The sequence below is a fragment of the Hemitrygon akajei genome, chromosome 10 (assembly GCF_048418815.1).
Source record: "Hemitrygon akajei chromosome 10, sHemAka1.3, whole genome shotgun sequence".
In the NCBI taxonomy this organism is placed as follows: Eukaryota; Metazoa; Chordata; class Chondrichthyes; order Myliobatiformes; family Dasyatidae; genus Hemitrygon; species Hemitrygon akajei.
Window position 1 is genome coordinate 155,356,484 of NC_133133.1, and position 26,807 is coordinate 155,383,290.

General features: G+C 38.9%; 2 protein-coding genes across 6 annotated transcripts in view; one reads left to right on the forward strand and one right to left on the reverse strand.

Annotated features, from left to right (window-relative positions):
- The window catches only part of LOC140734853 (leucine-rich repeat neuronal protein 3-like), a 107,452-nt gene extending 96,638 nt beyond the window's left edge, over positions 1-10,814 (forward strand). Inside the window, exons 3-4 of one of the 2 annotated variants that reach the window (XR_012100631.1) lie at positions 6,962-7,183; positions 10,601-10,814. The gene's annotated coding sequence lies outside the window, so the exon portion shown is untranslated. The remainder of the gene's footprint in view (positions 1-6,961; positions 7,184-10,600) is intronic. The other variant, XR_012100632.1, reaches the window with a different exon arrangement.
- Positions 1-26,807, reverse strand: part of immp2l (inner mitochondrial membrane peptidase subunit 2) — a 505,123-nt gene that overhangs the window by 338,141 nt on the left and 140,175 nt on the right. The gene's annotated exons all lie outside the window — the stretch shown is intronic.

Here is a 26,807-nt window from a genome sequence, read left to right on the forward strand (position 1 = left end):
ATTCTGGTCTTGCAAATGAGCTTCAGGCAATGCACAGATCTCCAGCTTTGTGCAGCAACAGAGTACAAACCTATTCCTGTCACTTTGGAGAATCTGCATATGATACATTAAAGTGGAGAAACAGCACGAAGGCAAGTACACAATAACTTACATTTTTAAGTTAACTGTTTAAAAGTTGTAATTGATTTTAAATTATTTGTTTTCATTTCCCTAACTTTTTAAATGATTGAATTGATTTGTAACAATTATTAATTACTTCTGTATGTCAGGAATATTACAGAAGCATTCTAAATTTGTTGAGAATGAACAAATCCTTGGGATATGGCTATGCTGACTTTCAGAATTTCTCTTCTGTCACAGTGGGTGAACTGTTCCATGGTCAGCTCATATGTCAGAATTATTTCTCATAAGTCCTTGCCATTTTGGATCAGGTGGCACCATCTGACAGGTCGACATTTGTGGATTATTAAAAAGTACATACGTCAATGGAAAGCATATAGGGTGATTCAAATTTTGTCCCAGATAGCTATTTGTAGTTCTGTTTATAATTCATAGTACAATGTAACAAATGTACAAAGAATGGGTAGTGGCTGTGGAGAAATAGGTATGTGTGGGAGAAGATGAACATGGATGGAAAGAAAATTACTGTAAGGAAAACTAAGTGACCCTAAGGCTTTAAATTAAATCTGATAAATCAACTACATAATTGACATATCTGTCAAATGTGATTCATTCAACTGTTGCACCATTTATTCCTTCAAAAACAACAGATCTAATATAATTTACACAAATTATTAAAACAAAAGAGAAAATGATAAACTAATGCTGATTAAAGTAGTTTTTCTGTAATCTTAAATAAAGTTTTATATTATTAAATAGTCCAAATAATTGGGGTTAAAAGCTTTTCACTAGAATTTAAACAGTGTGCTATTAGACGAATTACATGTAGCCACAGCTGTGTAGATGAATGAATATTCTTAGTAAATGGACCAGAAAAATGCTTTAGATTTCACTTTAGGGAAGGTAGTGCCAATATTGCCCAATGCATTACACCCCTGATTGACCAAAGCCTGAGGCTACAGTGATGTCCGCCCCTGCGGAGGTAGCCATGTACTGTTCTTCAGCTTGTCAGAAAGAATTTAAAATCAATGTAGAAACTCAAAAAAGTGGCATAAGAACAACACTTTAAGTAGCCTTTCTTTAATTCATATTTTATCTATATTAATTATACTACTGGACATACATTCATTGATTTATAATTCATATAGGACAGAAATAGCTCTTTGGTTCACCACATCATGCCAATTATCAACTCCCAGTCGATACTGATCCTTTCTACTGTATACCTCGGCAATTCAAGTGCTTGTTCACATATTTCTTAAATGTTGTGAAAGTTTCTGCCCTCATCACTCTTTCAGGTACTGCATTCCAAATTCCAATACCCTTCTGGGTAAAAACGTTTTAACTTCTGTAACATGCTGTAAGGTTTCACTAATAATGTAATGGTTTCTCTGTAGCAGCAATGTTTGACTTATGACTAGAGATAACGGGGTTAGGAATTCTGTTGTTCTTTCTTGTGAGCTGGAAGAGAGATTGTTGCGTTTTTTTGCCAGAGAGAGGTGAGGAGAGAAGATGCGAATAGAGAGAGTTGGTAGACTGCCTGATGGGGTGGACGGAGCGAGGGTCCGAAGGGCAGTGACGATCGGAGGAGGTCAATGGTGGACGAATGGCTTATCAGTGAGCTCCAACATTGCGCAAGGCTGTTTAATAAAATTGGGTCCTACTTTTCATTTTTTTCATTTCTTTTACTAACTATATAGTCAAAGTAAAATTTATAAAGCTTAATCACTTAATCGCTTGTTGTGCACTGTTTGTTATTTCAGGGTACTGATTTGTAACAGGGGACACATTGCGCAGCATCCATCCAACGAGATTTCTTAAGTTTGGCCAGGCCAGGGGCTATCACCCCCTATATTAAGCCACTAGCCAAAATGACAGATACAATTGTGGGGGTTACATTTGGGATTGATTCCATTGGATGCTGTGTGATTACCCTGAGCAATGAACCAGTGGGGCAGATATTTGTACTCTGGATAAATTGTTAATTCCACTGTTAAGCACTGTTGAAGTTGTAACTGTAGGCGGAGGTTTGATAAAATGGCTGGCACGTCTCGTTTTAATGCAGACCAGCGCTAAGGTAGCAGTAGCTGGGGGTGGAGATTTCAAAGACAGGTTTCTCTGATTTCTGAGGAGTGAGGGGAAAGAGTGGTCGGATTTGGAATGTCTAACTAGTCCATGTCCCCCGGTGAAGAGTGAGAATTCTGAGTTAGTATCTGCCCCTACTTCTCTGGCGAATAGATGAAAAAAATCAGATTCAAAGTCCCAGCTATGGCAGGCTCCACCTGTTCTCTGGAATAACGCCCACCCCGACAGGGGAGGAGGAGTATGAGACTTGGGAAGAGTGGACCTCTCAGTTGTTAGATGAATGGCAGTGTTCTGATGATGAAAAGTGACAGAAATTGTTTGAAAGTTTGAATGGACGGGCTGCTGACGTTGTGAGAACCATCAGGTTGAAATCTCCCGTGGTGACAGCTGTCAATTATCTGCAAGCACTGGACAATGCTTTAGCCCGACTGGAAGCCCAATGGAGCTCATGGTGGGGTTTCAGAACATGCATCAGGAGAAGAGGGTGAAGCTTTCTGCTTTTATTTTTCGGCTACAGTGGCAGCTAAATTGCTTGTAGCGCAGAGCTGCCATTCAGGTGGCTGAGGTGGATCAGTTCAGAATGGACCAGATAGCCAGGGTGCCCAGTCCCATGACCTGACTGCTTGGGGTCTCCGACTGTCTCGTAAGACGCACCCCCCCCCCCATCTTTTGTTGAGGTGATCAGAAAGGAGAACGCGGCAGAGGCGCGAAAGGACTCCATCAGCAGGGTACAGTCCTCGGTAGTAGTCCCTTGCTTGAAGTGACCACAGATAGCCTACCCCAGGGAGTGGTAGAGGAGACTATGGCAGAGTTGAGAACAGAGATACGTTGGCTGTTATCAGCGGGTGTGACCCCCCCCCCCCCATATGGTGTCACGCCAGAAGGAGAGTGAGCCCCCAGGGTACCTCAGCAGAGATGGTCATTGATACTGATTTGGAGGATGAGGACCTGGATGTGTGGTATATGCTGCCTTTCGCTAACTCCCCAGTGATTTATGAAGAGACCCCCGGCCCTCCTCCCATTGAGACAGGTGAAGTGGGGGGGCGGGGGGCTATCTGTGGGCAGCCTGGGTTGCAGCGAGATTCTGCAGGGGAGGAAACAGGGTTTGATCACAGAACAGAGGGCTCCAAGTTGCAGGTGGGCATGAGTGATAGATCAGGGGAGGCCTTGCCAAGTAGACCGGAAGTATCCCCTGTAGTGTTGGAACCCGAAGAGTTAGAAAATGGGGTGTGGAGGTCTCAGAGAATTAGGAGACCACTGGATAGATTGGCCTACGTAGCACCAGGGGAACAGAGTGTGGCCCCTACTGTATTGGGAAGCTATGTCACTGCCTTTTACACCTGGATTGGGCTTTGTGTTTTGCAGGAAGGGTTGGCAAATTATCTCAACGTCATGAGGACATGACTAAATTTGGTGGGGGGAGAGTGTAATATGCTGTAAGGTTTCACTGATAATGTAATGATTTCTCTGTAGCAGCAATGTTTGGGTTATGACTAAAGATAATGAGGTTGGAATGCCGTTGTTCTTTCTTGTGAGCTGGAAGAGAGATTTTTGCAGTCTTTTGCCAGGGAGAGATAAGGAGAGAAGATGTGAATAGAGAGAGTTGGTAGACTGCCGGACGGGGTGGATCTGGAGCGAGGGTCTGAAGGGCAGCAACGATCGAAGGAGATCAATGGTGGACGATCAGCTTATCAGTGAGCTCCAACAATGTGCAACAGACTGTTTAATAAGATTAGGCCCTTTTTTTTCCTTTTTTTCATTTCTTTACTGACCATATAGTCAAAGTAAGAATTATAAAGCTTAATCATTTAATCACATATTGTGTACTGTTTATTATTTCAGGGTACTGATTTGTAACAGGGACACATTGCGCAGCATCCACCCAAACGAGATTTCTTAAGTTTGGCCTGGCCATAAGCCATTAACCATAGCCAGAGTTACACTTAGAACCTCTCTAAACTTATTATTCATTTCCCTAAGTCTAGGTCCTCTAGATTTAGGCTTCTCTGCTATGTGAGAGGTCTCAACTATCTAGCATACTCATGCTCTCATAATTTTGTACACTTCTGTCAGATCCTCATCTCATTTTCCCCTGCTCCAAGGAAAACAAGCCCAGCCAGTTAATGTGTGTGATTCAAGCTAAAGTTATTTTCTTTTATAGCAGCTGTACTGTCTGGAGGAATTATAAGTTAAATTGACTCCTGAAGGAAGAATGAAAGGTGCTACAATTTAATACATTGTATTTGATAAGCTTCTCAAGTGAAATGTCAATTTTGTAGTAGGTTTATCTGTTTTAATCATAAGCCTTAGGGTCACTTCTGATTTCTTTTTCAGTGTCTTTCTTTCCACAATTTTTTATTCTGCAGTATGAGCAGAAACCTCTTTCAGGCAATGGCCCTGAACGTTCTGGCAGCTGCAAGACATTCTTGCTTTCAGCTACCATACTGTATTTATAAAAGTCAACTACTGCTGCTGCAAACATTTTAAAATTCTGGTTAGCTACTGCTGATGCAATATAATTAAAATTTACATTTCATGATTTGAAATTAGGAGGAGATTTCAATGTACTAGGCTATTACACACCAGCTACATTAAGCTCACAATATTAACAAATGAAGTCTATTGGGATTTGTCCTTATTTCTACCTTCAGGAAAAGCCAAGTATCTGTTTACACATACCAAATAGTAACCGACAGTAAAAAAAAAGAATCCACTTTTAAAATGAAAGAACATACTAAAGTAATACAAGGTATGTTTTCTCAGCTCTGACCAAGACTTATTCATCATAGGAAGCTAAGGACTAAGCTGCATATTTCCAGACGGATGATTAACTAGTGACAAGATCCTAATGTGAGGAATATTCTGTGAGTTAATACATCAGCATAAATAGCTCTAATTTTTGTCTTTCTTTATATATTTTGACAAAAGCTGCAATCTAATAGCTTGGCTAATAGTTCAAGTTCAAAACAGACGAAGTTAAAATTGAGTTTATTGTCAAATGCACAAGCACAGACACAATGATAAACATGCAACAGTGCCATAGGTACATAGCATCATATAAGCAACATTCACAAGAAAAACATAAATTAATCATAAATTACACAAAATTTTACAAGAATGAACACAATTACAAAAAAAGCCTCTTTTAAACCACAGATGTATGAGCAGACTCCCTGCAAACTCCCTACAACACCTCCTGTCCCTTCAGCTTTCGTTGTATCATCTGCAAATTTGGCCACAAGGCTACAAAGCCACAGAACCATCAATTCCATCATCCAGATTATTAATATATAAAATGAAAAGCAGTGGACCCAATGCTGACTTTCTCAGGAATACTACCAGTAACTGGCAGCCAACCAAAATCTTGAAACATCACTAAGAAAAAAACCCATAATCTCTTTAGCTACCTCTTTCATTACCCTGAGTCTTAATCCATCTGGTCCAGATGATTTCTCTGGTGCAGGGGAGTTCAGTAACCCCTCCTGCACTCTCCCTCCATTTCACTTTATCCAAACTTTGCCAAGCCCTGGCTATTCTATTCGTCTAGAAACTGGTCTGAGCATGGTTCAGGTGGAGCCCATCTCATAAGAACAATTCCCTCCTTCCCCAATTCTGGTGTCAATGTTCCACAAATTCAGCCCCACTTCTCCCATACCAATCTTTCAGCCACACGTTTAGCATTCTCATTTTAATAAAACTGCCAATTTTCACATGACTCGGGTTACACTGTAGAGATCCTTAACTTTTTAGATTTGTATTTTAATTTAATCCCCAAACACTCAAATTCCCTCAACAGAACCTCTTTCTTTGTTCTTCCTATATTATTGGTATCATATGCACCACAACAACCGGATCTTATCCTTCCCACTTCAAATTCCCATGCAGGTCAGATGAGATGTCATGAACTCAGGCATCAGGCAGACTCTCAACCCTTGCAAATCAGAACATTGTGTCTATTCCCTTGACTATATTACCCCAAATTACACTACATTTCTCTTCTCTCTGCTCTTTTGAAAGGCTCCCAAAAGCACAATACCACAGTTCCATTGCTCATCATTCCTACAGCCCCCACTCTCATCCTCAGATGGAGCAGTAATATCAGATTTTTAAGCAAACTCAAGGCATTTCAGTACAAAGTGATCACCATGGCTGCTAAACTGTAGTGATTAGGGCTTTACCAGCTGGTCAAAGTTTGCTAGTTGGTTGAAGTAGTGTTCAAATATAACTATTTTTAAATGTTTTTCCAAATGAAGTTTGCAAATTAAGTATTTTCTATCAGTTGCTAATTATGAATCAAGGTGTTGCAAACTCCACAGGACTCTATCCTACTCTATTTTGTATAGTAATTACAGGTCAAAATGGTGGATTTTAATGTAACCCCCAATTGTACACATCATCTCAATCCTGAGGTTTTCCAAGGTGAGCTCCATCCACATAACAGTATGCCAACGATGGTATGCAAGGCTATGATTTCTCTAGCAGCTGCCAAAAATATCATTAAGGAATTAGAGACTCCTGGCTGTGTTGATTGATGGCAGAAATGAGAGTTAGTAATGAGCTCATTTATGTAAATATGAAGTATTTTTCTAACGGTTGAAGATAACCATCTCACTGCACTGACAACCATAAAGCAGTATGAGGAGGGCATGAATGTTGTAAGTGGATTTTCTTGCTGCCTTTGCAAAGCTGTAGTGTGAGAAGCACCAACGTGATGTAAAGCTTGTTCTCAGGGTGTGTCTTATTTCCAAACAAATAGATTCTGAAGCAGACACGTCTGGCAACTAAGTGCAATACACCATGTTGCTTTGGTGGAAGAGGTGCCAATAATGCTACTCCTTGGTCTGAAGATCAAACAACTGAATGTCCCATTACACCTGGAAATTAACCAAGAATGCAGTCTACCAACAGACAGCCAAATGAAAGACAAACAGCAGAAAGGATGTTGAAGGACTTAGCTCATCCATCCTAACTACAACAGGTAACATATTGGCAGCAGGGAGCATAAATTTTTTAAAAATTCTCTATTTTAGGTGAAATACCTTGACAAATTCATCAAATTCTCCAGCATCATCAAGAAAGTGCTGGAAACTGATAACATCTTGTAATATTAACATTTTGGTTATGGAGTAACAAGTGATAAATTATCAAAAGACTAAAAACAAAGACCAATTAAATTTGTTCAAACAACCAAACAAGAATACCCCATCATCTGATATGGTGCTCTTAAATTCTGACGATGAGTGAAAATATGTACAGACAATATTCAGACTGCTTAAGGAACCACATGGACTAATATCAAATGGTATTTATACCTAAAGTAATAGGAAGAATATTGACAAGCAAATTCACAGGTATTTTACAGAGGTGTGCAAAAGTCCATCGGTATTGACAACAGGGTATGTTTCATTATGCTCTTGATCTGTGTTTCTGGCTCAACAAGAAAGGGGTGGTACTGAAATTGACCAAGGTTAAGTAGCACAGGAAGTAATGAAGGAACATCTAGAAAATAGCTATAATGAAGTCATAATGTTTAACAAAGTATGAAAAGATAGGAATCAAGGAAGCAGGAGCAAGGTAGGTCACATACCACCTCAAGCTTGCCCTACCATTCAATATAATCTTTGCTAATCTACCTTAGTCCTAAATTCTCCAATTTTTCAAAAATATATTGAAGCTCTCATTTAATATCTACTATAATTTAGCCTCCACAACTCTCCAGGATACAAAATTCCAGAGATTTACCATTTTGTGTGAGAAATTCCTATGCACCATGTTTTAATTGACCCCTGACATCCCCCCCCCCAAACACACACCTCCCAATTTTCTCACCATAGCTTCTTGTTCAAGACATTTTTAAAACATTACATCTATCTGTCATGTCCCCTCAAAAGTCATATACATTTCAATTAGACAATCCTACATTTTACTAAACTTTCAGGAATATATATCTATAACTTTTCATACTTGATTAACCATATTTTTTCAGAACTTAACCAAGCAAGTCTCTTCAGTGCTAGTATATCTTTTCTTAAATAAGGGGATCAAAATTACTTTCAGTCATCTGTATGTGCTATCACTGGTAACCTGTACAATTGTAGCAGATCTTCATCTTCTCTATTTCTAAACTCCAGCACTCTTACAATAAAGGGTAATTTGCCATTTGACTTCCTAACCACTTTCTGTAACTTTGACAACTTTTTGCAACTCATGCCCAAGGATTCTGTACTTGGATCATCTATAGTGTCTCTCCATTTAGATAATAGTCTGCCTTTAGATTTCCCTTACCAAAGAGAATGACCTAATACGTTCCAATGTTAAAACTCTATTTGCCATGTTTTCACCCACTCACTTAATCTGTACAGTGTACAAATATCCAGATCACAACAAGCCCTCCCACCTAGCTTCATGTCATCTGCCAATTTGAATACTTTACATCCTACACGTCATTAGTATAAATCAGTGAGAGCCTAACGCTAATCCTTCATGTGCCACTCTCACTACTTTTTTCCCCTGTATCTCTACTCCTTATTCTCAGTAAAATGCCTGTTGATTCCCTTTGATACATTTATCACTTACCTACACCAAGGGGCAATTTACAGGAGACAATTTACTATTTAATTCATCTCATCATAGGAGTACAATGACAGGCTCAGTGAAAGTCCACCTATCATTGGGGCAAAGGAGTGCAAACTTCACACTGATCAAAGGAATCCATGGCTCCAAAGATGTGAAGATGTTACTGGAGTCTCAGCAAAGGAAAATGTAGCTGAATTTCTACAGAATTTCAAATTGATACAGGAGGTTCCAGATGGGCTAAGCTGTGTATTAAATGGGACAAACAAGGAAGAAAGAAAATTATAGAGGTCTGGCCTTAACCCCTCCAATACCCAGAGCTTCTACAGCTATAACTTAGGATTGCAAATGTTACTTTCTTGGCCAAGCAAAGGTTTACGGATTGCAGTGGCTTCTTGAAAGACAAGCCAAAAACACTCAGAGACTGTGTGAGGGAATTAACACCATGTAACACACTTCCAAATAACTCAGTTCCAAGCAGAGAAAAGTACTTTCAATCCATTATTACTAAAGCAGCTAAGACGAGCGACAAAGACGAATGATAAAAAATGGCAAAAGCTTGCAAACTAGCACAGCAATAGTGAAATTAGCATTCAACAAAATATATCCATTCCCCCTCTAACTAAACTAACAGCACAAAGGTTGAGCACGTGACTATACTCATTTAGTTTTACCACGCCCAAAACCCACATGACAGATCACTACAACTCATTATAAAAACACGCAACATAAAATACAATACCGGCAGACAGAAAATAGATAACATGGCTCCTACAGGCTTAACACCATTATATATAGAACGGTCCCACTCGGTGCTGGGAAAGTTCTGGAACAATAATTAAGGACAGAATCAGAATTAACTTGGCTAACCAATTAAAGAAAGCTGGCCTGGATTTGTAGAAGGTTAATCATGTTACCTAAATTGATAGTTTTACCACAAAGTAATGGAAGACTAATGAGGGAAATGTAGTCTAAATGAACTTTCAGAAGGCACTCAATCGACATCATCAAGATTGAAAGCCATGGAATAAATGGGACTGTAGTAGGGACTTTAGGTAGATCAAGAAAGCTAAGTGAAAAGTGCTGATAGGTGGAAGGTGAAATTATATGCTGAAAAATGTGAAGCACTACATTTCGGATAGTAGAATGAGAAGATGCAAAACAAAACAGGATATTTCTAAAAGGGATTCAGAACCAATTGACAAAGGGGCAAAACTATGGGATTCTGGGCTTAATAAAAAGAGGCATAGAACACAAGAACAAGGAAGTCACATGGAAACTAAATAAAATGTTGAGCACAATTAAAAGATTGTAGAAAACATACTTTAAGAAAGATTTGAAGGCTTTGGAGAGTGTATAGAAGGGATTTAATGAAATGGTTCTAGTAATGAATGACTATATTTGTGAGGATAGAATAAAAATACTGGGGTTATTCTTGAGGAGACTAGAAAAAACATAGAAAGTTAGAGAATGCTCGGATTGGCATAAGGGTCAAGGACAAGGGATATAAAATGAGGGCAACTAACAAAGGAACCAAAAGTAATACAAGAAATCATTTTTATAGCACAATGGATTGCACTATGGAATGGTGGAAGTGAAGTCAGATTCTCTAGCTAAATATGACTGCATTTGTGCTTGAAATAATTGTAACACCCTGGGAAAGGTTCCTCTACTAATGTAATGGTCTTTCTGTAGAAGCACTGCTAATGTAATGGTTTTTCTGTAGCAGCAGTGTTTGTGTTATTGCTAGAAATAATGGGGGCTTTGGAAAGTGCACAGTCCAATGAAGGGAGTGTCTTTTTCTTGTATGTCTGTGACCAAGGTGATCCGGGTCTTTTGTTTGGTGCAAGATGAAGAGATAAGGTGCCAGAAACGAGAGGTTGTAGACAGCTGGACGGAGTGGACTTGGAGTGGGGCCAGGAGTCGACGACGCCCGGGAAAATCGATGGAGGACCAATGGAAGGGAAAATGTGAGCTCCATCTTGTGCACATTAGACTGTTTCATTGAAATGGGCCCTTTTCATTTTGTTTTCTTTACTAACCCTTTAGTCAAATTAAGAATTATAAAGCTAAGTTGTTTAATTCCATATGATGTACTGTCTGTTATTTCGTGGTACTGATTTGTAACAGGATAACACATCACACAGCATCCACACAAACAGGTGGTTTTGCAACTCAATCTCATACATTTGGTGGGGCCAGAGATTGTCTTCCCTAGACTAATTCAGCCGATAGAACCTGAGGGTTACATAATCTTTAAATGTTGTACAATACAACCTATTTTTTCAATATTTATTGATCAGAACATATTAAATATTTCTGCTGTATTATGAAATCATCGCTCACAGATTTCCACAAAACCAAGATCATTAAAACATTACATTTAATTTGATGTTGTGCTATACCACCAAGAGCTGGTTTCAGAATAAATCAATACTTCTTTGAATAAAGCTTCTTATTATTAATTTCATCAGCAGGAAGACACATTTATGCAATTGCCAAATCTTGTATCCAAAGGTATCCCAGAAACTAAGTACTCTTCTGTTAATCAATGTACTTCAACATTATTTTGCCCATTTTATATGTCATGCATAATAATAAAAAGAAACATTTCTCAAATTATACAAATGATGCAAATATTACTCAGTTATTCTACAGAGAGTAAGCTCATGCATCATAGAATCTGGTTATTCAGGCTCTTCCATTCCATAAATTGTACCTGTTCATGTATCATCATACTATAAACCCTGAATTGAAAAGTAGAGCTCTACTGAATGCAAAAATTACTGGAATAAAAATCTCATTACATATGACTGACTAAACAAAGTCTATCGTTTACCAGAGTCAATGTATATACAGAACCATTTTTCAAAAGATCCCACACAGACATCTATTAATTTTACTAAAGAGAGAATGAGACCAAACAAGAACAATGCTGAGTCATGAAGTTCATTAATTTAAATATTGCATTAATATCTGTCCAGGATGCTTTCTGATTCAATCACCTATTTTTTTTTATATGGGCAATGCCAGCAGGACCAGAATGTATGTCTATCTGTTATTCCTCTTGAGATTATTGTGACAAGCAACATTTTTGAACTGTTGTAATCGTTCTAGTACAATTACTCCCACAGTGACTTTGAGTAGGGTTCTAAGATTTTGACCTGGTACTGATGAAGGATTGAACATATTTTTCCATTTCTGATGGTCAAAGATTTGAGAGAGCTCTATAGGTGGGTGATATTCCCATACAGCTGCCCTTGTCCTTTTTGGTGGCAGAGATTGGAGATTTGGAGAGTGTTGTCATAGTAGCATTTCCTAGATGGGAAACTGATGGTGAAGGAATTAATGTTTACAGTAGTGAGTAGCCTGCCAGACGAGTTGCTTTGTCCAAAATGATGTCAGGACTCTGTGTTGTTAAAGCTGCAACTTACCCTGGCAAATGCAGACTTGTGCTTTGTAGATGGCAGAACAGTCTTAGGATGCCAGGAGAGCAATAAGTGAATCACTAGCCATGGAATACCTAGCCTGTGATCTGCTCTTACAGCCTAACTGTATGAGACTCACCTAGTTCAGTTTCTGGTCAAAGGTGACCTTCAGGACATTGTCTGTAAAGGCCTCAGCTATGGTGATACTATTGAATATCAAAGGAAGTAGTAAGTGGCAGATGACCATTGCTTGAGACTTTGCACTAGCAGTGTTACTTGCAACCTTTCAGCCTATGAATTAATCTTGTCTAGATTTTGCTACATGCTGGCATAGGCTGTTTCATTTGGTTATGAATGGAACTGAATGTTGTCCACTTCTCAGTGAACATCCCCAAATCTGATCTCATGATGGAAGGAAGGAAACTGATGAAATAGTGAAAGACGTGTAAGTGTAGGACATTGACCTGAGGAAGTCCAGCATGATGTCCAGGAACTGGGATAAATAACCCCCAACAACTACAACCATCTTCCTTTGTCTAGGATACAAATCCAACAAGTGGTATGATTTGCTTCATGTGTGTGACTTCAGTTATGTAAAATCTTAATAAGTGCAAGATGTTGTTCGTTTTTTTGAAAAGGGGAGGAGAACAAGGGTAGGGCTTGTGCTGTAAACATCCTATTTAGTATTGATGAATAGAACCCTGAGATAAGAATTTATGGAATTCAATTCTTTGGTCTATGTTTCATCCAAGACTATAATGTGAGCTAGATCAAGCTCCAACTGGAGACAGGAGAACAATTGTAACTTGTTAGCATTGTCATTGAATTTGCTGATGATTTAAAAGTAGGCAGATCAGGGGGTAACAAGCCAGAGATATTTTTCCTGCCTTTTGTCAGCAGAACATACTTGGACTGCATTGTGGTAACTGTAGTGAAACAACTGGACTCAGGGTTAAAATAAAACATAATATTTTACACTTGGAACTGAAGTCAAAACTGCAGCATGAGTATCTGTGCCATTTACAACTTCATATATACTTCATAGCTATTCCAACATTCCAGGGTGTAATGCTTTTGTAGAGAAAAAGAGTGTTTCCCCTACACACACTAGGATTAGATACTTGACATGCTATTTAGTGAAGCAGACTGAAAGATAAAGGTTGGCCCTAAAATTAAATCGCTAGGACACTAAAGTGCTCTATTACAGATGGTCCAGAAACTCCAATCTTAGTTAAATGTTTCACTTTCACAAATGGCACTTGAATTTTCAATATTATCTGTTAACCCTTAATTAACAAATATTACTTTACAAAAGTTTTGAACCTGGGAGTGGGCAAGTGGGGTTGTCCTGAGCATCTGAGGCTTAACGTAGATAATTCAATGAAGGATTATATGGCAGGGAAGGGTTAGGTTGATCTTTGAGTAGATTAAAATGTTGGCACAACATCATGGGCTGAAGGGCCTGAGCTGTGCTATTCTGTCATCCATTGTCGCAACACAAGAATGAGACATCTTGATTGATTTGAGTACAGAACAAACAATTGTATCAATACTGACTAATATTAAATTGTTTCCGATTTCAGAGTGAAAGAGTTAACAAAATGAAACTCAGAAATGTAGAGTAGAAGTCAGGAAAAATACAGGGAGTTAAGCAAATGAAATGCCATGTTAGATCAAAATCCCCTTCAGTGGATTTACAATCAAGTATGGCTGCTAATAAAGGTGTGCCTTTTAATCTAAAAGTTGTATCTTTGGGTAGTTATTTTATTAAATTACCTTTATACATATCAAGATAATTGCATATTGCCCTATGTGGGGCACAGAAACTGTAATTATTATATTATGGATCACAGAAAATTGAAGTTTTTATCTGGATTATGAACAGTAGGCAGATGGCCTACAAAAATATTACACCATTAAAAACAGAAGAGCAGAATTATAAAGTACTGTTTCAAAGTGACATCAGATAAGTAGTCAATTAACAAATGCTTGGGATAATATTTGCTGTCCCTCATGCAGTGAACCTGAGCATGTACGAGAAATGGCAAATGAGGATTCCCAAAAAAATCCCAGCTGCAAATATTGGTTTTGTCTTAAAAGTAACAGCAGTGCTGTATACTGTAGACAATTCTATTTCCCCTTACCAACTCATTGCAGCAACTAGGCTTTATATAACTGTCACATCAACAGAATCCACAGCCAGCTGAATAATTTGCTTTATAGTGATTGAGCATTCAATTATAACATGCAATAAAAGCCTCCTCAGAGTCAATGAATCTAACACTGTCAACTCAATTTTAAAAGACAAGACAGACTGAAAATTCAATTTTGCCTGATCATCTACATCAGTCAACATACAGATATGTTCAAGCAAATTTCTAAAATTTCAGGATACCTGCAAAGACGGGTACACACTGTTTACTCAGGGATAGAAAGTGTTTATCAAAAATGGAAGGCGTTCCAGAAAACCATTTCCCTCTTTGCTTGTTTTGTTTGATCTTTGTTTCCTAGCTTCAGCATTCTTTTCTGTAACCCTTTTGCTCATCTGATATCTTACCACGTCACTTAATTCACAATATATCTCTTTATTTGTTTTTTTCTCTATATTATGTATTGCATTGAACTGCTGCTGCTAAGTTAACAAATTTCACGTCACATACCAGTGATAATAATTCTAATCTGATTCTGACCTGTTCATCGCCAGAGTGAAGAAAAGAGCTGAAAAAAAAACCCTGCTGATTCCCCACACTCTAGCAGTCACCTATTCACCAAATTGCCATCAGGGAGACATTACAAGTCCATGACCACCATGACTATATGTCATCACCAAATCTTCCTTCCTGTAGCTATCCAGCTTCTCAACAAAATTCACTCAGGTGTAATACCCTAACTATCCCTGCATAACATCCGTTAAATGGTCTTTCCTGCTCCCTTTGTTCTGATTGTTAGTCAGGATAGAGCTGGAGCTCGGCAAGCTACCTTTATACTATCCCAGTTAGCGGGATTGACCAATCACATAAGGTTTCATAATCCCCAAAGATGCTTCTTGTCCACATATATAAAGCCAAGGTGACTTTAAACACCTCCAGGCGAATCATCGGTGTCAGCAGATTCACTGATTGGCTCTATTTCACCGTTTGGTTCTGCCAGTATGATGACATTACGTGACCTGTTTTCCAAAGAGCTGTAAAGAAAGTTGAGATGGTATATATACTTGACTTATCAACTGTTAAACTGTATGAACTCATTATGTGCTGCAAGTCAAGGGGAACTGCTAGGCACAATGGTTGCAAATTTATGCATCCTCAATTATGACTGTTTGGTTGGTAAGGTCAGATGAGATTGCCAAGTTTCAGACACGTTGTGATGACCAGTGCTCACCACCTGCAGAGCTATCGTTCTTCATGTGTTGCAGTGCCTCATCCTTTTTTTTTGTGGAAATATCTGCTCTACTATGGGTCAGTCGGTCTCCTGCCTCAAGTTAGGGTGGCACTTACTGCCCTCCAAGAATCTTGAATGGCCCCGACAACTACTATTTCCCCTAATGCCTCTTTAGGACACGTAACTACCCCCTTGAGCGAGTGGTACCGCCCCCATTGGGAATCACTAATGTAGAAGAACATAAGTATCTTTAGATGTGCATCCACTAAACACATAAGGAGGACAGCTAGAAAGGGTAGATATGAAACAAATGCAATATTGCCTTTATTGGCTGAGATATTGTGCATGACAGTAAGGAGGGTGTGGTGGAACTGCACTTTACACAAGAGTACTCAGTATAATTCCAGTCACCATACTACACGATGAACATAAGGACTGACAGAAACAGAACTGTTTTCATTTTTATTGATGAACAGAATGAACATGTGAACAATGGAAGTCAAAACCAAGAGCCGGAATGTGGGCTGATTATTATGGGCTCAATGACCAAAAGCTGGGAAGCGTGACTTAGGAGAAGTAGTTCTTTGCTTAGTCGGAATAGATGCAAGGGTTGAATGCCCTCATTTGTACTGCAAATCTTCTGATATTTTGTGATACAAATTCACCCTATTTTACAGTCACTCTGTCTCTATTTTATCTGTTTCTTTATGGAATTCAGCAGTATCATTTTCCACAGTCAAGATACAATTGCACTGTGTTACATTAAATAGCCAGATTTGTTTCCAGAAGCTTGGATAATTATCCAGATATTTGGACTTGAATCCTATATGACAGATGAAGATTGAACATTCAAGATCTGGAGTTCTTCATAGTGGTGTAATATGCCCAACTATCTTCTGCTATCCAACTATCTTCAGTAATGACCATACAATGTCAGAAATGGGGACTTTATAAGTACCAAATAAGTGGGTACACTGATTAACCAGTAGCCCAATTAATAGTTCACTGTATTTTTAGAGAGTTGGGAATGGGGTTGCATTAAATTCCCTGAATTTTGCCTTTAACTGTGTTGAAAAGGCTATTGCTTGGCTTAAAGGTGGGTGAATTCAGAGTGTGGTTTCCAGTAGTAAGCATGCTGCTCACAGTGGGACAGATATTGCAGTAACTAACATCAATTTCAACATCTAATGCAGTAGTGAATTCTGAGTTTTTAAAAAATATTATTGAGAAGTACAGTATATATGGTGGTGGTGGTTGTCTCTCAGAGTCTGATGAAGACTAAACATTGTGCAGTCATCTGTGGATATGCATGTGGCTTCGGAGGCCCAAGGCCAAAGCACACATGTGGCTGCAGGTTGGACATGGAATGGCGGTTGTCAGAACAGGTGCTTTGTCGCATCGGTCTCGTGCTGCTGTAAGGCGCTGATTTCAATCATCCTCAAAGTCAGATGCAGCTTTTCTGGTCAGGGCACGTCACGCATCCCTGTCAGCTGAGGACTCGTCAAGTTGTCGAGGCTGGAGGTCTGCCCATTTGATGTATGATTTCAAATTGTCTTTGAATCTTTTTTTAGGACAACCCTGATTGTGACTGCCATGCTCAAGCTCACTGTAGAGCAGCTGCCTGGGGATTCTTGTTTCGCCCATGTGGATTACATGGCCAGTCCAGCATAGCTGGGCCTGGAGGATCCTTGCCTCAATACTTGTGCTGTTGGCTCTGTCAAGGACTTCCTGGTTGGTGATTCGGTCCTGCCATCAAATCCTCATGATCGACCACAGTGAGCGCATGTGAAACTTCTCCAGCTGTTTGATGTGCCTGCAGTACAGGGTCCAGGTTTCGCAGTCGTACAGGGGAGAGGTGAGGACCACAGCCTTGTACACCTTGAGCTTGGTTGTAAACTGAATGTCCTTGTGCTCCAGAACTTTGACACAGAGTTTCCCAAGTGCCTGGCTGGCTTTCTAGATTTTTGCTATGATCTCTTTGTCAAGGGATCTGTCACCGGAGATGGTGCTTCCTAGATACTTGAAGCTCTCCACATTCTTCAGGACAGTGCCGTCGAGCTGAGGAGGGTGAATGTTTGGTGCAGGTTGTAGGAGAACTTGTGTCTTACCGAGCCTGATTGTCAAATCGAACAGCTTTTAGGCTGCGGAGAACTTGTCGACAATTGTCTGCAGGTGGTTCTCCTGGTGGGCCATGAGGGCACAGTCATCAGCAAACAGGGCTTCAGTAATGAGCCTCCTCATCGTTTTGGTCTTTGCAGCAAGGCGTCTCAGGCCAAACATTGAACCGTCTAGGTGATATGTAAATACCCAGGTCTAGGTCCTTAACAGCATGCTTCAGCATTTGGGTGAAGAATAAGATGAAGAGCACTGGTACTAGAGTGCACCCTTGCTTCACGCCATTTGAAATGTTGAAAGTCTCAGATGGGGAATCACCTGAGAACACTTCTCCTGTCATGCCATCATGGAGCAGGTGGATGAGTGGAGTGAATTTCTGCGGGCAACCAAGCTTTCTAAAGATTATCTACAGCGCGTTTCTGTTGACCGTGTCAAACGCCTTCGTCAGATCAATGAGGACAAAGGTTATGTTCTGTTCCAGGCACTTCTCCTGTATCTGGCTCACTGCGAAGATCATGTCGCCAGTGCTGCGTTCGGGACGAAAGCCGCATTGCGACTCGGGAAAGTTCTCTTCTGACACTGTTGGAATCAGTCTGTTGAGGATGATGTGGGCGAGGATTTTTCTGGCAATGGAAAATAGTGAGATGCCTCTGTAGTTCCCACAGTTGGTCCTTGGACCTTTATTTTTGTAGAGGGCAATTATCGTTGCGTCTCTGAGGTCAGGCAGCATCTCTTCTTCTTCCCAAATGCTAGTCAGGGTGCTGTGGAAAGCCTCAAGTGATTCCTTGCTGAGTGCCTTGTACATTTCAGCAGGCATTCCATCCTTGCTGGGCCACCAGCAAATGTATTTTATGGCTTATTGTTACAGGAAAGAGCTTGTCTGCATAGACTGTTCTCAATTCTTTTACCAACTCCACATGGAATGATACCAGAAAAGTACATTTCAAGAATGTGTGCCCATCACCCAGCATGCCTGATTATTACTTACATGAGGACAAGCCATTAAAAGAACTAAGTTTCGGGAAACAGTTGAATACCAGTAGGGGCTTAGATGAACTAAACAGGGTAGCTTACAAATATGATGTGGGTAAAAATGATATGAAGGAAGGTTTAGGTGTATTATCTGATAGCCTTTACAGATTGATTAATGAAGAGGTCCAATATAATAATAACAAACGATTAGATTTCTGAGATACATGCACAAAGATCTCCTTTTCTTTTGATTGATCTCAGCTGAAGTGAAATTGGAGGAACTGTAACGATCCTTGAATTAGAAATTCAGTAAAATGAAATATTCCTGTTTATTGCTAGACCTGCAGAGGGTGAGTGCTGAATCAGGCAAGGCTGTGACCCCATGAATACCTTAGTTATTAATTTAGCCTTATACTTGAATGTTGCTGATTTGACACGGTCCTAGAGACTACGTGCCATCATGTATTGCAGTGCTCTGTAGTAGTCAGCTACTTTACCAGAGAAGCAAGTGATGAAGAGGGTGGTTACAAATTACTTTGCAATAAGTGCATCTTAAAAGCTTTGATGGATCAAACAAGCAAAATTAATCAAATAAAAAAGCAGGAAAAATTTTAATTACGAGGCAACAAGTGTGTGTGCATTCATAATTAATAACAGTTCTACAACTGCTGGCACTGCAAAGAGAGTGTATGCATATTGCTGATCCCCTTGAACAAGTGGCTCAGATGAGTGCACACAATATTCACAGCGGGTAACTTAACTAACAGAAACTTAAAATCTGAATATTGGTCCAAACTATCTGAAGTTTAAAATCTGCATAAAATAACCCACAAAACCTTAAGACAGATTATTCAAAACATGCTTCAAATGTTTGAGAGAAGCTAAGTGCACCACAAAATGTTGGTTTTATAGTGTCATATTATATAATGTTTCAAAATACAAGAGTGAATAGAAAGAACATTTGTGAAAATGTAATTTACATTAATATGATTTCAAGTTTAAAAACCTAAATCTAATGTGCTGTCTTTTAAAGAATCATGATCCCACAAAATAAGTTTATAATTTAAAAAGATAATTCTTAATCAATTGTTGATAATTTTTCAAAAAACCTGTTGTGAACTGCTAATCAACAATGTTCAGCAAATGAACTCTGGAGACTTCTGAGTTGCTTTAAAAATGCAGTGCATCAACAAATAAAATTCATATAGCATCTTCAACATGGTAAATAATTTGAAAAATCTTTCAAAGTAGTGCTTTCAATTAAATTTTACAGGAAGCACATGCAGAAATACAAGATATTAATGCTCTTAAGGGCCTAACATTAGCAAATAGAATTCAACTGAGATAAATGTGAGGGATAGATATTAGTGATTGTAAAAAAAATTGACAAGTGAATGAACAATGAATATGGGATACTGAAATCAAAACAATCTGACACCACATGAGGTGATTTGGCTCCAGGTGAGGGCAGAAAGTCTTAGGAGTATGTTTTGTAGATCCCTGAAGTTAATACGGCAGGTTAACAAAGTACCTACAAAGACATCTCTATTGGATGAGAAATGAAATATAACAGCAATTGACTCTTTTCTAATGTGCTGTGTAAAGGTCTGGTATTACACCCCAGGAAGGATGTGATAACATGAGGCTGGATGCCATGGAGGTATAGGTGGATTCTGTCTCAGCTGCAGAATTATAGTTATGAGGAGAAACTGGCCAAGCTGGAGCTAATTTCTTTAGGAGAAAGAGAAGGCTGAAGAAAAATTTGATCAAGGTGCATAAAACTAAGGGAGGCCAAGACAAGGTGAATGTAATGGTGGTATTTTCCTTATGATAGTGGCCAATCAAGTAGCACAGGTACACAGCAGGATTACAAAAGAGTGGAGGAAATACTTTTTCAATTAGTGGTGATGTAGACAATGGTAAGAGAGGAGGGTGGTAAGCAGAAAACATTATCACATATTAAATATTCCTGATGGACACTTGAAATATTGCAATCTAAAGACTATGGTCAAAGAGCTGTAAAGTGGGAGTAGCCTAAATAGTTCTACTATGAACAGCATGAGCACAATGATCTGAAAAGCCTTATTTCAAGCCATATATTTCCAATATCAAAAAGGTAAATACTTAACCATAGAACACTACAGCACAGTACAGGCCCTTCAGCCCTCCATGTTGTGCTGACCCATATAATCCTTAAAAAAAGTACTAAACCCACACTACCCCATAACCCTCTATTTTTCTTTCATCCCTGTGCCTGTCCAAGTGGCTCTTAAATACCCCTAATGTTTTAGCCTCCACCACCATCCCTGGCAAGTCATTCCAGGCACACACAACCCTCCATGTAAAAAACTTACCCCTGATGTCTCCCCTAAACTTCCCTCCCTTAATTTTGTACATATGCTCTCTGCTGTTTGCTATTGGTGCCCTGGGAAACAGGTACTGACTATCCACCCTTTCTATGCCTCTCATAATCTTGTAGACCTCTATCAAGTCCCCTCTCATTCTTCTACGCTCCAAAGAGAAAAGTCCCAGCTCTGCTGACATTGCTTCATATGACTTGTTCTCCAAACCAGGCAACATCCTGATAAATCTCCTCTGCACCCTCTCCATAGCTTCCACTTCCTTCCTATAATGAGGTGACCAGAACTGAACACAATACTCTAAGTGTGGTCTCACCAGAGATTTGTAGAGTTGCAACATGACCTCTCTACTCTTGAACTCAATCCCCCTGTTAATGAAGCCTAGCATCCCATAGGCCTTCTTAACTGCCCTATCAACCTGTGCGGTGACCTTGAGGGATGTATGGATTTGAACCCCAAGGTCCCTTTGTTCATCCACACTCTTAAGTAACTGACCATTAATCCTGTACTCAAGTCTTCTGGTTTGTCCTTCCAAAATGCATCACCTCACACTTGTCCGGATTGAACTCCATTTGCCATTTTTCTGCCCAACTCTGCAGCCTGTCTATATCCTCTTGTAACCTTTGACCACCTATAGCTCCATCCACAACTCCTCCAATCTTCGTGTCATCCAGAAACTTACTCACCCATGCTTCCACCTGTACATCCAGGTAATTTATAAAAATCAAAAACAGCAGGGGTCCCAGGACAGATCCCTGTGACACTCCACTAGTTACCGACCTCCGGGCAGAATACTTTCCTTCCATAACTACCCTCTGCTTTCTTCCTTTAAGCCAATTTTTAATCCAAACAGCCAAGGTTCCACTTATCCCATGCCTCATGACTTCCTGGATGAAAGTTTTGATACTTTGTTAGTTATTATGAGGATTCATTCCAAGTTTTAGAGTACAATATGAAACAGTAACAACATTAATCAGGGAATTAACTTTGAGAGTTTTTTGACACAACATCACACCAAAGCAATGAAATTCTATTAAAACTGGCTTTACTACATTGGGTATTGCTATGAGGAAATACATATGTGGGCCTCCCAAACAGCATGAAGAAAATGACTATGCAATTAAATTTCATTTCATTATGTTTCCTATACTCAGAATGGGCACATGGAGTAAATAAATAATAAATCTGAGCTAATACACAAAGCTAATACTTTTCATGTGATAGTGTTGGACAGCTCTGATGGAACCAAGATGATATAAGCTTACAATTCCATCCTTGTGAAGAAAGACATAAATGAATTTAAAAGACAATAGTGTTGAGGAAGAAGACTTGATTACAAGAGTATATAGCTTTCACCAATAGCGGACAGTGTGTAGGCCTCCGTTAGTCTCAATAGACCATGGATTTGCGCCTTGGAAAGGTTTTTTTTTTAATGGAAGACCGGCAATTGCCCAAGCCGCAAGTCTCCCCTCTCCATGCCACCAATGTTAAACACCGATAAAGGGAAGGGCATTAGGACCCATACAGCTTGTCACCGGTGTCATCACGGAGCAATGTGTGGTTAAGTGCACACACGAAACCTCAGCCAAGGCTCGAACTAGCGACCTTCAGATCACTAGACGAACACCTTAACCACTTGGCCATGCGCCAACAGAGCTGACAGTAGCATATAGTAAATGGATACAATTGCCAAGAGATCTCAATTTGGCAGTTTCTGAACAATGAAATTTCTGTGATATTAAGAATGAACATTCCTTACAAGTACAGTTGGCTGTAAAAACCATGTAGAAATTCTAAATAATAATAATAATATTATCATAAATCAACTGCCAAACTTTGTATTAATATTCTGAAATAAAAAAGGCCATTGAAGTTTGTACATGGAATTGTTGATAAAGCTGATCTTTGTTATTACAGTAGGAAGCAGATGCTTGCTGCTTAGGGTATAAAGGTAATGAAAGGGGTGCAATGGTGCAGTATTCATACTGTTAATTAGCTAGCATCTGTTCCTTAGTTTCAGTGGCAGGTCTATTAATAAATCTCACCTGAGTAAAACTCAATCACCATGGAAAGAGTGAGAAAATATGTTATGTTTCATCAGATACTGTATTTGTGAGATTTATTAATTTGCTTTTCATAGAACACTGGGTTAACAACAAAGTACAGGTCTTATTTCTCAAATAGACTTACTTCATCATGAAGTATACACATTAGTAATGAATCTTAGACCTTTCATCCTCAGAAACCTGCCCTGAAAAGTATTAGTCAGTATTTTCATTCCAGGATTCATTCCAAGTTTTGAGCACATAATCTTGGTTTGACATTTAATTGCAATATGGTTGTATTCTCACAGGTACAGTGTATCAGAGAAAATATTAAAGTAGGACCAGATCCATTTATTTATATGGGCATTAAGGGTAGTACGTATTTTTTTAAAAAAACACCAGAGGCCTCTGCTAGTTTCCTGAGAAAATTCAGGGTTCAATTAAATGATCATCAACCTGGGACTTCAACTCATTTTCTCTCTTCATTGATGCTGCTTGTCCTATTGAGTATTTTCTGCATTTTCTGTTTTGTTTCATAGTTCTGACATCTGCAGTGTTTTGAATTTAGATAAACAGTCATTAATTTTCTTTGTTGTGACAAGGACCTCAGAGTGTGCAAATTAGTTGCCATGTTTCCTAATAAAATAGTGCTTGTTTTATCTTTTTTTATTTATTTGGTAATCCCTCAGGATCAAGGATGACTTGCTTACATGATAATTTATATACTGCAGTACTTAGAAAAATTCACGTTACTTTTCAAACAACGTATTTAGGTAACCTCTTCCACGTACTCAGCACAACCAAAAGGGCACTTTTTTCCAACTTATTTTTCAAAGATATGCTTATACTTTTTTTTATATATAAAAAAGTCAACCCCCTACCAACTACCAAAGAAAAAAGCTGCTGGATGATAATGGATAATTAGAAAAAAATCCATATTTGCTTAAGAAGAGAAGATAAAAATATACATAAAAGTCTGTGCACTGTTAAACTTCATAAATTGGAAAAGTAATTCAGGAAAGGCTCCCAGATATCATAAAAAGATTGTTTCGAATTTAAGACTGAGCAGCGGATCTTTTCTAAATTTAAATAAGACATAATATCACGTAGCCATTGAAGATGTGTAGGAGGGGTAGACTCCTTCCATTTAAGCAAGATTGCTCTTCTTGCTAAAAGAAAGGTAAAAACTAAAACCTGTAGGTTAACTACTTTTCCTATAGGTCCTGATAAAAATTTACTAGACAATCTTTTAAATCTAAAACCTTTTGTTAATGGTTCTATTACTGGTATCTATAACTTGTTGATTGATTCTAGACAAGACTTTTTAGATAAAATTAAAAAAGCTTGGGAGGATGACCTAAATTGTCAGATTTCTGATGACAGATGGAATAAAATTCTTAAACGGGTTAATAAATCATCTTTCTGTGCTTGTCATTCTCTTCTACAATTTAAAGTGGTTCACAGAGCTTACGTTTCTAAACAGAAGCTGTCCAGTTTTTATCCGAATGTTTCTCCACTTTGTAATAAATGCAACTCTGCTGATGCCTTTAATTCATACGTTTTGGTTTTGCCCTAAAATTGAAAAGTTTTGGCGGGAAATATTCCATACCTTCTCACAACTTTTTAGGGTCCAATTTGACCAAAATCCCCTTACTGCCTTGTTTGGTATTATTGCAAATGAAGATGCTTATACTATTGATCCAGTAATCTAGGGTAAATGATCAAAAGGCTATGCTCAAATATTATCAAGAAAACTTATGTACTTAAAATTCATTTAACTAAATAAGTCAGAAATAAGAAAGCAACTATCAGTCACGGTGACAATGAAACTACCAGATTGCTGCATTGTCACATCTGCTTTACTTATGACCCACAGGGAAAGAAATCTTACACTGTTACAATAACTAAAGACTCTACAATATCTCAGCTTTATTGCTGTAGACTGGTCTTCAAATATCAATACCACCAGGCTACGTGCTTCAGTACAGTTGAAATACAAGCATCAACCTGCAATGTGCAAAAGTTTCCAAGTATGCCTGTCCACTAAAAGCTGGACAAATTCAATTCAGTGAAGTGATGGAAAGCCATCAAGTGTTTTTTTTTTGTCACCATTTGAGTCTTGTCAGGACAACATGGCACCGAACTTCAGGACAAGTCTTGTTGCAAACACAGATAAATGAAGTCAAAGGTCAAGTGAGAATGGTTGCCATTGAAATCAAAACTATCCTTGACAAACATATATTAAATGCAAGTGAGAGTGTAAACATAGTTATCAGATAGATAGATACTTTATTCATCCCCATGGGGAAATTCAACTTTTTTTCCAATGTCCCATACACTTGTTGTAGCAAAACTAATTACATACAATACTTAACTCAGTAAAAAATATGATATGCATCTAAATCACTATCTCAAAAAGCATTAATAATAGCTTTTAAAAAGTTCTTAAGTCCTGGCGGTTGAATTGTAAAGCCTAATGGCATTGGGGAGTATTGACCTCTTCATCCTGTCTGAGGAGCATTGCATCGATAGTAACCTGTCACTGAAACTGCTTCTCTGTCTCTGGATGGTGCTATGTAGAGGATGTTCAGAGTTTTCCATAATTGACCGTAGCCTACTCAGCGCCCTTCGCTCAGCTACCGATGTTAAACTCTCCAGTACTTTGCCCACGACAGAGCCCGCCTTCCTTACCAGCTTATTAAGACGTGAGGCGTCCCTCTTCTTAATGCTTCCTCCCCAACACGCCACCACAAAGAAGAGGGCGCTCTCCACAACTGACCTATAGAACATCTTCAGCATCTCACTACAGACATTGAATGACGCCAACCTTCTTAGGAAGTACAGTCGACTCTGTGCCTTCCTGCACAAGGCATCTGTGTTGGCAGTCCAGTCTAGCTTCTCGTCTAACTGTACTCCCAGATACTTGTAGGTCTTAACCTGCTCCACACATTCTCCATTAATGATCACTGGCTCCATATGAGGCCTAGATCTCCTAAAGTCCACCACCATCTCCTTGGTCTTGTGAATCTGAAGCATGAGCCAAGCATTTAAAGGAGGTATTATCAAATATTTTTATTTATCCACTGACAGGCATTTACCAGTTCTCTTTTATGCATCACTTTTGTTCATTATTGATCAAAGACCAGTAATTACAGAGATTTATTTGGTCCTTTTTTGGAAGACTAGCACCATATTCACTTGTTTTCATAGAATCATAGAAATCTAGAGCACATTACATCCCTTTCAGCCCACAATGTTGTGCCAAACATGTAACCTACTCTAGAAACTGCCTAGAATTTTCCTACCGCATTGCCCTCTATTTTCCTAAGCTCCATGTACCTACCCAAGAGTCACTCAAAAGGCCCCTTTGTATCCACCTCCACCAATGTCATTGGCAGTGCATTCCACACACCCACCACTTTTGTGTAAAAAAAAACTTAACTCTGATATCCCCTTGTATCTACTTACAAGCACCTTAATTATCTACAAGTTTTATCATCCAGGCTCATAATGGACCATCTTATCATCGCTGTCAACTTTCTTTAGATTTCAGCTTAGTCCCTATCCTACATCCACCCTGAACTTAATTGTTTTCTGGTCCTTTAGCCTGTCAGTAACTTTTATTTTTGTGATACTGAAATAATCACTTGGATGATCCCTTAAGATAAGTTGTTTAATTTAAATGTCTTATCCTGTAAACACCTACAGGAAGTAATTATACATTTTCT